Raw genomic sequence first — 11,080 nt, forward strand, 5'->3', positions numbered from 1 at the left:
CAGCGCGCAGGGCAGAGAGAACGGGGGAGAGGGGAGGGAGGAGGGGAGGGGGGAAATGAAACTTTAATAGCACAGAGCCCCTTTTGTTTCCCAGCATATGGGATATTTCATACATGCTGAAGGCATTAACCACCTATATTCTTCAAGCGCTCGCGGCAGCTGGGAGCACAGCCCTGCGCTCAGCTCGGGGCACAGTGCCTGTCCTGGGGGGCTGCAGGCTGCAGCAAGACACCCCTTTGCCCTGGCACCCCTCTCTGGAAGCGGGGACACCCTAAATTACTGCCTGTAAAACTGCTCTGCTTCACCCAGGATCACACCCTGCATGGTTTTGTCCCCCCAAAAGAGCAACCAAACCCCCAAACTCAAGTCCAAGAAAGGGGTGTCCCTTTCACTGTTTTTTGGACATGCTGTGAAGTGGGAGAAACTAACCCCACCATTCCTGGAGGTCTGAGACCCCAAACATCCCTCCTGTCCTGGGACATGGCAGAGCCTTGAAGTCCCATGGAACTGTGACTAACAGTGGCAGAGAGAGGCTGAGGAGGGCTGGTGGCACGTCTCCTCTCTGCCCAAATCCAAAGGACACAAGAGCATCCCTGGAGCAGCAAACAGGCAAGGTGCTGACAGGGAAGGGCTGGGAAATATCCACATGGAATATCCTTCTGCTGTTTACCCATTTTCTCCCTTCTGTCTCCCCTCGTGGTGCCGGGGGACAGACCATGGTGTGGGTAAAATGGGTGACACCGCCTTCACAAGTAGGGAAGGGACATCTCCAGTCCCTGAGCACAGACAGTGGCTGCCCCCTGCAGCCCCCACCAGCCACCTCAGTGTGGGATGGGGACATCTGGGGGCCTTGGCACTGCATCCTTCCCTTATTCCCTTGGAGAAATGTTGGCTTTGACCTTCTGGGCAGGAGAGGACATCAGCTGGTGGCAAAACTCCAAGCAAGGTCTGAGATGAGGGGGCCACATCTGTGCTCTGTTTTCACCAGGTTGGGTGGATTCCTCACCACTGGGCTTTTCACTGGTGCCCACCCCCTGACTGGCACCCATGAGGGCTCCCAAAGTGGGTTCCCCTTCACCAGCCCTCGTGGTTTTGGGCAGCCAGGGGAAGGAAGGCATGAGCCCACTCACCCAGGGTGAAGGGACATGGTGTCCATCCCATGGAGCTCCACTTGTCCCTGAGCCCCCAGCCCTGCACTGTGCAGGATGCCCTGTAAATCCTTACTTTGTCCAGTGTTTATCCAGTCACACTCTAATTTGAAATAAAAAACGCAGCCAGTAAAAGGCCTTTATAGCTCTTCAGAGCTCATAAACCGGCAGCGCTGGCGGACAGGGGCCAGATGATTGGGGGCTGCTAGGAAAATTTATTGCAGATTTTGGTAACTTAAACATTACAGTTCTGTGAGCCCCGGGACTGGTTTGCTGAGCAGCTCCCAGCAGCAGGGATGGAACAAGGGATGCTTTATTGGGGAAGGGAAGGGGGGGCTGACAGGTCTCACCCAGACCCACAGTTAACACCCACCCAGATTTAGACTGGCTCGTTTTTAAGGCAAGTCTTTGCACACACCGAATCCATCCTCTTGCCAGGAGGGAGTGTGTGTCCAGGTTCCTATCCTCACGTCCAGGGCTGCTGGACACAAGGCTGCATCACCCTGGGATGAAGACAGCCCACAGCAGCATCCCAGGGAGATGATGTAAGGGACTGTGCCAGCACCTCCTTGTGCCAAACCCCCTGGCTCGGTGGGTGACCTTGCACCATGCCCTGCCGTGGGGCAGGAAGAGCTGGGATGGGCTGGCCAAGCTTGTCGTGGGAGTCTGTAGAATTTGGAGAGAATGAGAGGAAGCGGCCGGGGTGGGGAGCGTGCGAGGGAAGGCGGGTAGCAGGAGGGAAGGCATTTTTTCCTTGCCAGTGTCTTGGCTGATTCGGTGTGAACTGCTATAAATTTGTTCCTTATCTCTCAGGCCATTTAATGTTTTCATGAAAAGAAAATAGTCTGCAGGAAAAAAACCCCGCTGATAAAAGATCCCTTTGGCATTGGGAGGAATGTTAAATGTCTCTAATCAGCAGGGTCTGGGGCTCAGAGTGCTCCCGGAGCTGGCAGGGAGCTGAGGAGATGTGGAGACTGGGCAATGCTTGGAGCAGACTCTCCCAGCACCCTCCCAGGTCTGGGGAGGAGTTGGCACCTGCACCCCTGGGTGCCCCTTGCACTAAGAAAGGGTCCAGACCTACACAGGGGACGTTGTGCCCAGTGCAGGATAGCAGTGGCTGTGGCTGGGATGGCTCCAGCCACCTCACCCTGCAGGCTTCAACATAAATTAAACCAAATGCCAGAGAGAATAAAAAGTGGGAACATGAGATGCAAATTCTATGAGAGAAAAGATATGGATCCAAACCCTTCTTGACTGCTTCCCAGGGCCAGGCAGGAGCATGGGCTGTGCTAGGCTGTCCCCACGTGTCTTTGCACCTCCAGGATCCGCATCCCTTGCCTGTGGCTGCACCCGTGGGGAGGCCAGGGGGAAGCCCCAGAGCCCCATGTGGCTGGAAACATTCTTCTCAAGAAAGCTGGCCCACAGACCAGCTGCTGTTTGGATTTACAGATGCAAAAGCAAATCCTGCATGAGTCCTCCTTGGAACAAATCTCCTGGCCCTTGCTGACCGTGGTCTTGCTCCTGCTGAGGACTGCGATGCAAGGCTGGAGACACGAGGGTCACAAGCATCCCTCTCTGCAGGATCAAGTAGTGCCTGGTGGCACTTCCCATGACATGTGGGCACTGAGCTGTATCCCTGAGGCTTCTTCCTTCCTCCAAACACTGGATGATGTGACTGCTGGCAAATCACATGCTGGCGCACCCCTGACTGGGAGCATCCCCACCGTGTGGATCTCTGAAGGCCATCCCACCCAGCAGAACCATGGCACAGGGACACACGAGCCTCTGAGCTGCAGTTTCATGTCCAGGCTTGAAAACAAACCAGGCAGCAAAAATGTGACTGCAAAGGGGATTTTTCAGGGTGGGAAGGAACTGTTAGTGATGACTTTTCCTCCCCATTTTTTTCTCCTTTTGGTAGTGTTTCATTTTATACTCCAAGAGAGCAGAAATGCCATTTAAAATGAAAAAAATCAAACCCTTCTGATTCAACACACTCCCTAGCTCAATGTCCTCATGCACCAACACACCTACATACCAGCTTTTCTCCCAGGCACAGCCCTGGCCCAGCGGAGCCCGTTTCCAGGCAGCATTCCCCCTTGGCCAGGCCCATATCCCAGCATCCTGCCTCCCCTGCCAGCCCCACTCCCAGCCCCATCCCACCATCCACATCCCCTCTCCACAGGCAAACACATTTTCTTCCACATCCATCACGTGGAAGTAGGATGTGCATTCTGGTGCCAGAACACGCACGGCCGGCTGCGCCAGCAGCGCCTGCTCGGCCGCACAGAGCTGCTGCTGCGCCGGTGGATGGCAGCCGGCTTTTGTGGGATGGTTTTGGCTGTGCCTGGAATGGTGGGGAGGAGCCAGGAGCTGGCACTTGCCATCGACACTGACCTGCTGAAGCTGGTGTGGTGCCAAGTGTCTCACTCTTTGCTTGAACATCTTTGTGCCCACTCTTGCCTTGCCCTGGGGCATTTCTGTGCCGTTCAGAGGCAAAACTGGATGTATTTTGTAAAGCTGACAGGCGCTCGGCAGCCTGGCAGCACCGGTGGCATCACGATGGCATCATGGGATGAGGACAGTGACCGTGCATGGGCCCCGGGCACTCAGCATCCTCCTGCCAGGGGATGTGGGCATGAGGGTGCCAGGCTCTCATCTCCAAAGTGCCCAGTGGCAGCTCCCCTTGGAGTCCAGGGCAGCCCCACTGCTGCTGCTTTTTCTGCCCTCTGGAAGACCCCTCCATCCCGCCGCTGTCTGCCTCTGACGCAGGCGGCTTCGCTTCCAGACGGGTCGTGCTCGCCCCGAGCCCCAGCCATAAGAAAGCCCCTTTGTTCGGCTCGGCAAGCGGGGCCCATGCGCTGGCTGACCCCACTGACCTCCACCACCCAAAAACACAGTCCCTGCTGTCCCATGGGTCAGGGCAGGCATGAGGACAGTGACAGGGACAGCTCCCAACACCCCTCCTCGGGTCAGGGACAATGCCCAGGGACACGGGCATGGGTCACAGAGGGTGCAAGGGTATGGAGCAGCTCTGTCCTGCAGGGAGAGATGAAGGGATGGAGGGATGGAGGGGTGGAGGGATGGAGGGATGGAGGGATGGAGGGATGGAGGGATGGAGTGATGCTCTACAGCCAAACCTCTGATCTCTTTTTGAGATGGGCAGAAATCACTGGGAAATAGTGGAGCTGCCAAGCTCTCCAGAGTGGGATGGGGAGCGGGGCTGGAGCTGAACAAGCTGTTGCTAATGAGAAGCAGGTGGAGAGCCCGGCATTGCCCCCCCAGTCTTCTCTCAGCCCTCAGGGTCAGCCTGTATTTTCTGTATTTTCTTAAGTCCTGATTGCAGAGAAATTGGAGGCTTGTGTGCCAGTGGGTTCTGGTGCACTCCAAAACAAAGGGAAACTGACAGGAACATGGGTGTAGGTTTGGGAATGGCTGGAGACTGTTTCTGGCACTTTGCATCCTGGCTGAGCAGGGGACAGGACTCAAGGGATGATGCCTGCCCTGATCCAGCTCCAGAAGGAGCATCCCACTTGGGAATGGCAGCAGCCCATCCAACAGCTCTCAACTCATCCCTGATTTGCATGCAGGAGAAGAGGAACCCTGAGCTTCTGAGCCAGAGAGGAAACGAGTGCAGAAAAATGTGATAAACAGCTGTAAAGCCCAGCCCTGGCTCTGTGCTGCTCCCGCCGTCGCGGGTCGGCCCCTCAGACTGTTTATGGAAAGCCCGGTTTGCCGAGAAATCCATCTCCCGTTTCCTGTTGATCGCTTGGAGCCAAGGTCCCTCAGCCAAGGGCTGCCGCCGCCCGCGCACGTCTCTGTGAGACAGGGGAAGGGGCTGAGCGCAGGGCAGCTCATGAGCTCCGGGGAGCGGGGTAAGGAGCATCCCCTGGGAGCTCAGCAAAGCTCTCTGCTGGGACAGAGCAACCCCAGCCCTTCTGGCACCCTTGGGCATGGGCGACTTGGGAATTCTTCCTCAGGCTACTCAGGATAGAGGGGGTGTGGGTGGGATGCTCACATCGACTCGTGGAGGTCCAGGGCTGGCAATGTCCACCCGTTTCCAGCAAAGACCCCTTCAGCCCTCAGTGTCCCTCAGTCACACAGAAGCCCCCGGTCTGGGGACCAGTGCTGGGTCCCCACCTTCACTCCCTTCCTGCTCCCGTGACCCCGCTGCGGGTGTGGAGGGAGCTGCTGCTCCGTGTCCGCTCGCTCAAGGCCAGCACCATTGTTGGTGAAGCCGTGCCGGGTGGGAGCGGAGCCAGGCTGGGATGGAGCCGGAGCTGCAGATCCTGCCGCTCTTCACTGAGTCATCAGCCCGCAGGAGCTGAGCAAGGCAGAGCCGGGTGCTGACCTGAAATGCAGCCGATTCTTTTCTCTGAATCAGGGCAGGGAGGAAGGGAAAAAGGCTGGGGGAAGGGGAGAGCAAATGAGTGGGTTTTGGCGGCTCAAATCTCCCCTTTTTCCAACTGCTCCAGAGAGAGATGGGGCCGAGGCAGTGCCAGAAGGATGGAGGGAGGCTGCAGAGAGTCACGATGGGGACAGACACAAGGAGATGACAGTGTGCAAAAAAGGAAGGGGCTGGGAGATGCCAGGCGTATGTGTGTCCGTGTTTTCACTGGGCTCATCCCAACTAATCCTTGGAGGAAGAGGAAGGAGGGAAAAAAACAGAAAGAGCTTTCCACCCCCTCTGCCAGGTCTCCTCCCTGAGCTGCAGTTCCCGCTGGGCGGGAATGGGGATGCTCGCCCGGCATGTGCCTGGTCCAGCTCCGAGCTCGCAGCCAAACCTGAGACAACCCCCAGGGACAGTCCCATCCCAGAAGGGCTGGGGGCCAAGGGCAGATCTGGATCCTGCTGGCTGGGAGGGATGGCTGAACATCAAAAGTCATCTCTGAATGATCAAATGAGTAAAACAAGCCCGTCCCATGGGCAGCTGAACCTCCCCTCCCCGCGCAGTCACCTCCTCAAACACCAGCAGCAATCGCTGTTGCAGGAAATCCTCCCTCAAGCCCTTCCATGGGGCTTCACAGACCCCCCCAGCAACCCCAGCACCAGAGCCAGGGAGAACACCCACCCCAGACCCACCCCATCCCTACCCCTGGGCTGCTCCCCATGAGCGGGGGGGTCCGTCAGCCCAGCTGGGGAGCTGGGGGACAGTCACCCATGTGGTCACCAGCTGCTTGGAAACGTTTCCCTGGCTCCGGGTTATATGAACAGATTTTTATAATTATTAACCTTGGTAATTTACCGTAAAATATTTATTCTGGCTCATTCCAAGGCGTTTGATTCGTGTTGGGTCCGTACGGCTTGAGGGGGGGTGGGGTGTGTGTGCATGGGGAGCCACGCGGCCGTGCAGGGCTGGATGCTCGCTCCCATCCTGTATAAATATCCATATGGATGTGTGTGGCCCAGGGAAGAGACTCTGGTGGCGGCCAGGACTGGGGGTCCAGCTCGCCGTGCGGCTCCTCACCCCCTCCTACTGCAATCCCAGGAAGGCCAGCCCCGCGGGACATGCGGCAGGGGAGGGTGGAGGTGTTGTCCTGCGTGGACGGGATGTGGGGGGAAAGCACCCTGGCCAGCCGCGGTGAGGGCAGGTGGATGGAGGTGGAAGGAAGGAACGAGGGGGAGGAGAGGAGGGTCCCGGGGTGGCGGTGGCGATCCCAGCACGCCTGGGTGGTCGGCAGGGCTGGGCTGCTCGCGCCCGGCTGCGGAGGATGGGCTGGGAAGATGGGAGCTGAGATGGGCTCTGTGCCCCGCTGAACCCCCAGTGCGAGGAGAAAGGACACCCCGGGGCACCTTTCCCTGCCTGCCCCGGCGCTGGGATCCGCGTCACGGCTCTCCGAGCCCCGGGGGCTCCGGCAGCGGCGACCCCCACGATGAGCGGAGAGGCTCCAGAGATGAAACTCAACCCAGATGTGAAACAGCGGGAACCCTTTAACATTTCCCTGCTCTGTGCCTGGAGCTGGAAAACCCCTCCAACAGCTCTGTCTCCCGCGTTTCTCCTCTCTAACTCCCCAAGTGTGCCCTGAAAAGGAGCTGCGGATATCCCAGGGAAGAACAAGGGCAGAGACCCACGGGTGATGCTCCAGCAGCTCTGGGCAGTGTCGGGATCACTGGGGAAAGCAACAACCTGAAAGCACCAGCAAACAAACAGCACCGAGTCCCCACGAGGCTTAAAATGACAAGGAGAAATATTAAAACGATTGAAAACTACAGATTGTGTGGGCTGAGTTCCACCCCCACAGCAGTGCCAGCCCCTTGGCAGTGGGAATGTGCTGGTACCAGCATGGGATTTGTATCTCCATGAGCTCAGACAAGTTTCATCTGCACTGACATGGCCAGAAGCTGGATTTGCTCAGGGAAATGTTGCCAGGACATCCAGAATCACACACATCTTGTCACCCTTTGCCCTTCTCAGAAGCTGGAGCCTTGTTTAGTGTCTGCCTTCACTTTTCTCTAGGGATTCTCATCAGCCTTTCCTCATCCTCAGCCTCCTGACATGACAGGACACCCCAGCCTGCCTCCCAGCTGGCCCCTGCATTATTAAACCAGATCCTCCTTATCAGCCTTTATCTTTTTCCACTCATGCAAAACCTGCCTGGTTCTAGCTTTGGCAGCCATCGGTACTTCCAGCAGGAGCCAGAGCACATTGGGACACCCCTTTGGTGCTGCCCCTCCGTTCATCCCCTGCTACCTCTCTGGGGGACACAACCCACTGCTTCCCTTCCCTTCCCTTCCCTTCCCTTCCCTTCCCTGCCCGCAGAGCCCCGGGAAGCAGCCCTGCTCCCCCCGGGCTCGGAGCTGCTCCGACACCTGGTTTCAATAAGAACCGGCGCGGGAAGGGACAAAGGCGCCTTGCAGGAGGGCAGCGGGATGCAGGATGAGGGGCTGGCAGGTGGGGAAGGAGGGGGCCTGCAGGGCTGGGATGAGGGGCATGCTGAGGGGGGCACCGGCCCAAGAGCTCTGCGGGGCTGGAGGGGCCCAGCTCCACATCTCTGAAAAAACAGCACTCACAGAATGGGGTTGACTGCCGGCGCTGGAAGGTTGGGATTAATGGAAATTGGTTATAAGAATTTTCCCAGATGGAAGAAACATCTTTTTGTCATCTGTCCTTTGACATTTCAAGTCTATTTTGCATCCCCAGCATTTTCTGATTTGGGCTGTGACATTTAAATGGGGAATTTGTGTTTACAGTCTTAGGTGTTGTAAATATCTTATATAGAAATGTCTTTGCATGTATAGGAGACATCCTATACATTTGTATCTTTGAAACAAGAGATATAAATCTTTACAGGAAAATGTAGATCTACAGAAACATTTGTATCAGCTTTGTAGTCACAGTGTAGATGAACATGTAACAAAAATACATTGACTTTTTCAGACACTGGGATTTAGTATTATCTTATCACAAAGTGTAAATATGTCACTTCAAAATCATGAGAGGCATTAAAAGAAATATTTTTCATGGCATTTATTCAAGGACTTGCTGACTTGCACTGTCCCCCCCTCCAGTCACAGGTCCCATGACAAGGATGCAGCAGTGTCAGGGCTGCAGAACCAAGGTCACATCTCAGCAGCTGTGGGGGGCATGCAAAGGGACACAGCTCTCCAGCGGGGCCTGGCATGGCCACAGTCCCCTCCCAGCACACAGCACTGTGTGACACCAGCTGGGGCCTCTGGAGGCTTTTGACTGCCCCAAATCTGACCTTCCATGAGGTCCCATCATCCCAGCAGGAGCACGGCTGCAGCCAGAGCTTCACCAGTAGCACCTCTGTCCCCTCCCTGTCCATGCTTGGAGCTTGGAGCTTGGAGCCAAGGGCTGTGGAAGAAGGCAAAGCAATTGCTGTGTTCACAGTCCTGGTGCACTATGAAATAATTGCAATATCTACTTTTACCCTCACCTGGGCTGGGGACACCTTTCTCAGGGGAGGAGGGGGCTCCTCCATGGCCAGGGATCTCTGTTATTTATAGGGTGCAAACACAGCCTGCTTCTCCCTGTGAGAGAGCAGTTTCCACGGTGTGTCCTGACTCCTCCATGCATTTCAGAGCCAAGGTCTCAGACAGGTCAGTGCTTGGCCCTCCTGTGTGCTTTGGGGGAGCAGAGATGGGAGGTGGTTACAGAGATGGGGGGTGTGACAGTGAGATTCCTTCAACCTAAATCCATGGCATAGACGTCCTTTGATTGAAATAATTCTCATTCCTACTAAGTCTCATTGTAAAGCTTGATTTAAATGTCGAGGCTCAGCAGGCTGTGAAGGCTGGGGACAGCACAGAGTGCTTGGAGGAGGAACCCATCCCACCCATAACTGCTGAGCACCCCCACCTCCATCTGCTTTGGGGAGCCAACACGGGAGATGGCTTCCAAGTCATCCAAGAGTTTTCTCTCTTGTCCCCCCACCCACTCTGCTCACCAGATGATGAAAGGCACAATATCCATCTGCAGGGGTTTGCATCCAAACAATCACATGGAGCCAGGGCACTGCTGGCAGCAGGGCAGGAGGAGCTGGCTGGGGTGTACGTGCACCCCAACTGCTGGCACTGCCACCTCATTCCCTGGCAAAACCCTCTCCAATCCCTCCTTCCCAGGGCTGGGGGTCTTAAATCAAGTGAGGCACCTAGGGGTAGGATCCAGGCCTGGTCTGTACAGCTGTGCTGGGGACAAGTGAAGGGTTAGGGGACCACAGGTCCCTCCATTCAGTGCCTGCATTCAGTGGCACATCCCCATGAGTTACTCTGCTGCCTGTGGCCAGCAGCCTCCAGCCCTGTGCCCAGCCAGGTGAGCCCTGCACCCTGCTGCCAGCATCTCTCCTTCCCTGCATCCCTCCTGCCCACATCTCTCCCTGCCTGCATCCTCCTGGCAGCTGGGTGGGCACAACCAGCATTGCCAGACCCCATAGGAAGAGCAGCCCAGGAACAGCTGTGCTCCATATCCCTCCTGCAGACATTGCCAGCAGGGATTCACTGGCACATCCCCAACAGCCAGGAGGATACAGGGCACGTTGGGGCATGGAGGTGGGATGTGTCAGGACAAGGATACAGGACGTGTCAGGGCACGCTGCAGGTTCAATCAAGATGCAGAAAGCAGCCATTATGGATGGACCCAACCCCACAGCTGCTTGTGGGCTGGAAAGCCAGCCCTCACCATGGCCATCGTGGTCCTGCCTGCAGGCTGGGGCTGCCAAGGGCTTGGAGCATCCTCCTCTGCCCCTCTGGGAACTCCAGGAAGCTGCTGACTGCCATCCACTGCCTCATGCAGCTCATGGAAGCTCAGAGCTGAGCAGAGGATGCCTTGGGGTCTCTGGTCAGGGAAGGGACAGCCCCAGCAACCCCTGGCCACAGCAGGGGAGCAGTTGAGGGTTTGAGCCCCAAGCAGGGATGGGGCCCTGCTGGCTGCAGCTGCCCAGCCTCTGGCCCTTGCCCAGCCCAGAAAGGATTTTGCCAACTTTGCACATTTTTGACAGAAGCTAAAAAACATCACTGGTGCAAAGACGAGTGACAAGCAAGGGGAACAGATCCTCCCTCACACAGGGCTCTCCTGTGGCCATGAGGGCAGAGACCTTCTCATCCTCCCAGGCACCCCAATAGCCATGGCACGGGGCTGAGCTGTGCTTATGACCCTGTTAATTAAAAAGCAATTAATTCAGGACTAAGCTGAGCACCAGCTGGGCCCACCTGGGGCAGCCCAGGGCCAAGATAGATGTTTCCTTGCACATCATCTGGGGCTGGAGGCCAGTCCCAGACACTGCTTCTTCCTGGGCTTGGGGACACAAGGAAGGGAACCATGGTGGGTGCATGGCCTGGATGTGCTCCAGCATGGCTGGGAATTAGCAGCCTTCTCTTCTGGGCAAGCAGCTCCATCCAGTTCTCCCACTGCAGCCCCCTCTCCTCCATCCGGCGGCTCCTTCGGCACCACACATCGTTTGTCACTCCGACAGGTT

This window comes from Parus major, chromosome 13 (assembly GCF_001522545.3).
Source record: "Parus major isolate Abel chromosome 13, Parus_major1.1, whole genome shotgun sequence".
NCBI lineage: Eukaryota > Metazoa > Chordata > Aves > Passeriformes > Paridae > Parus > Parus major.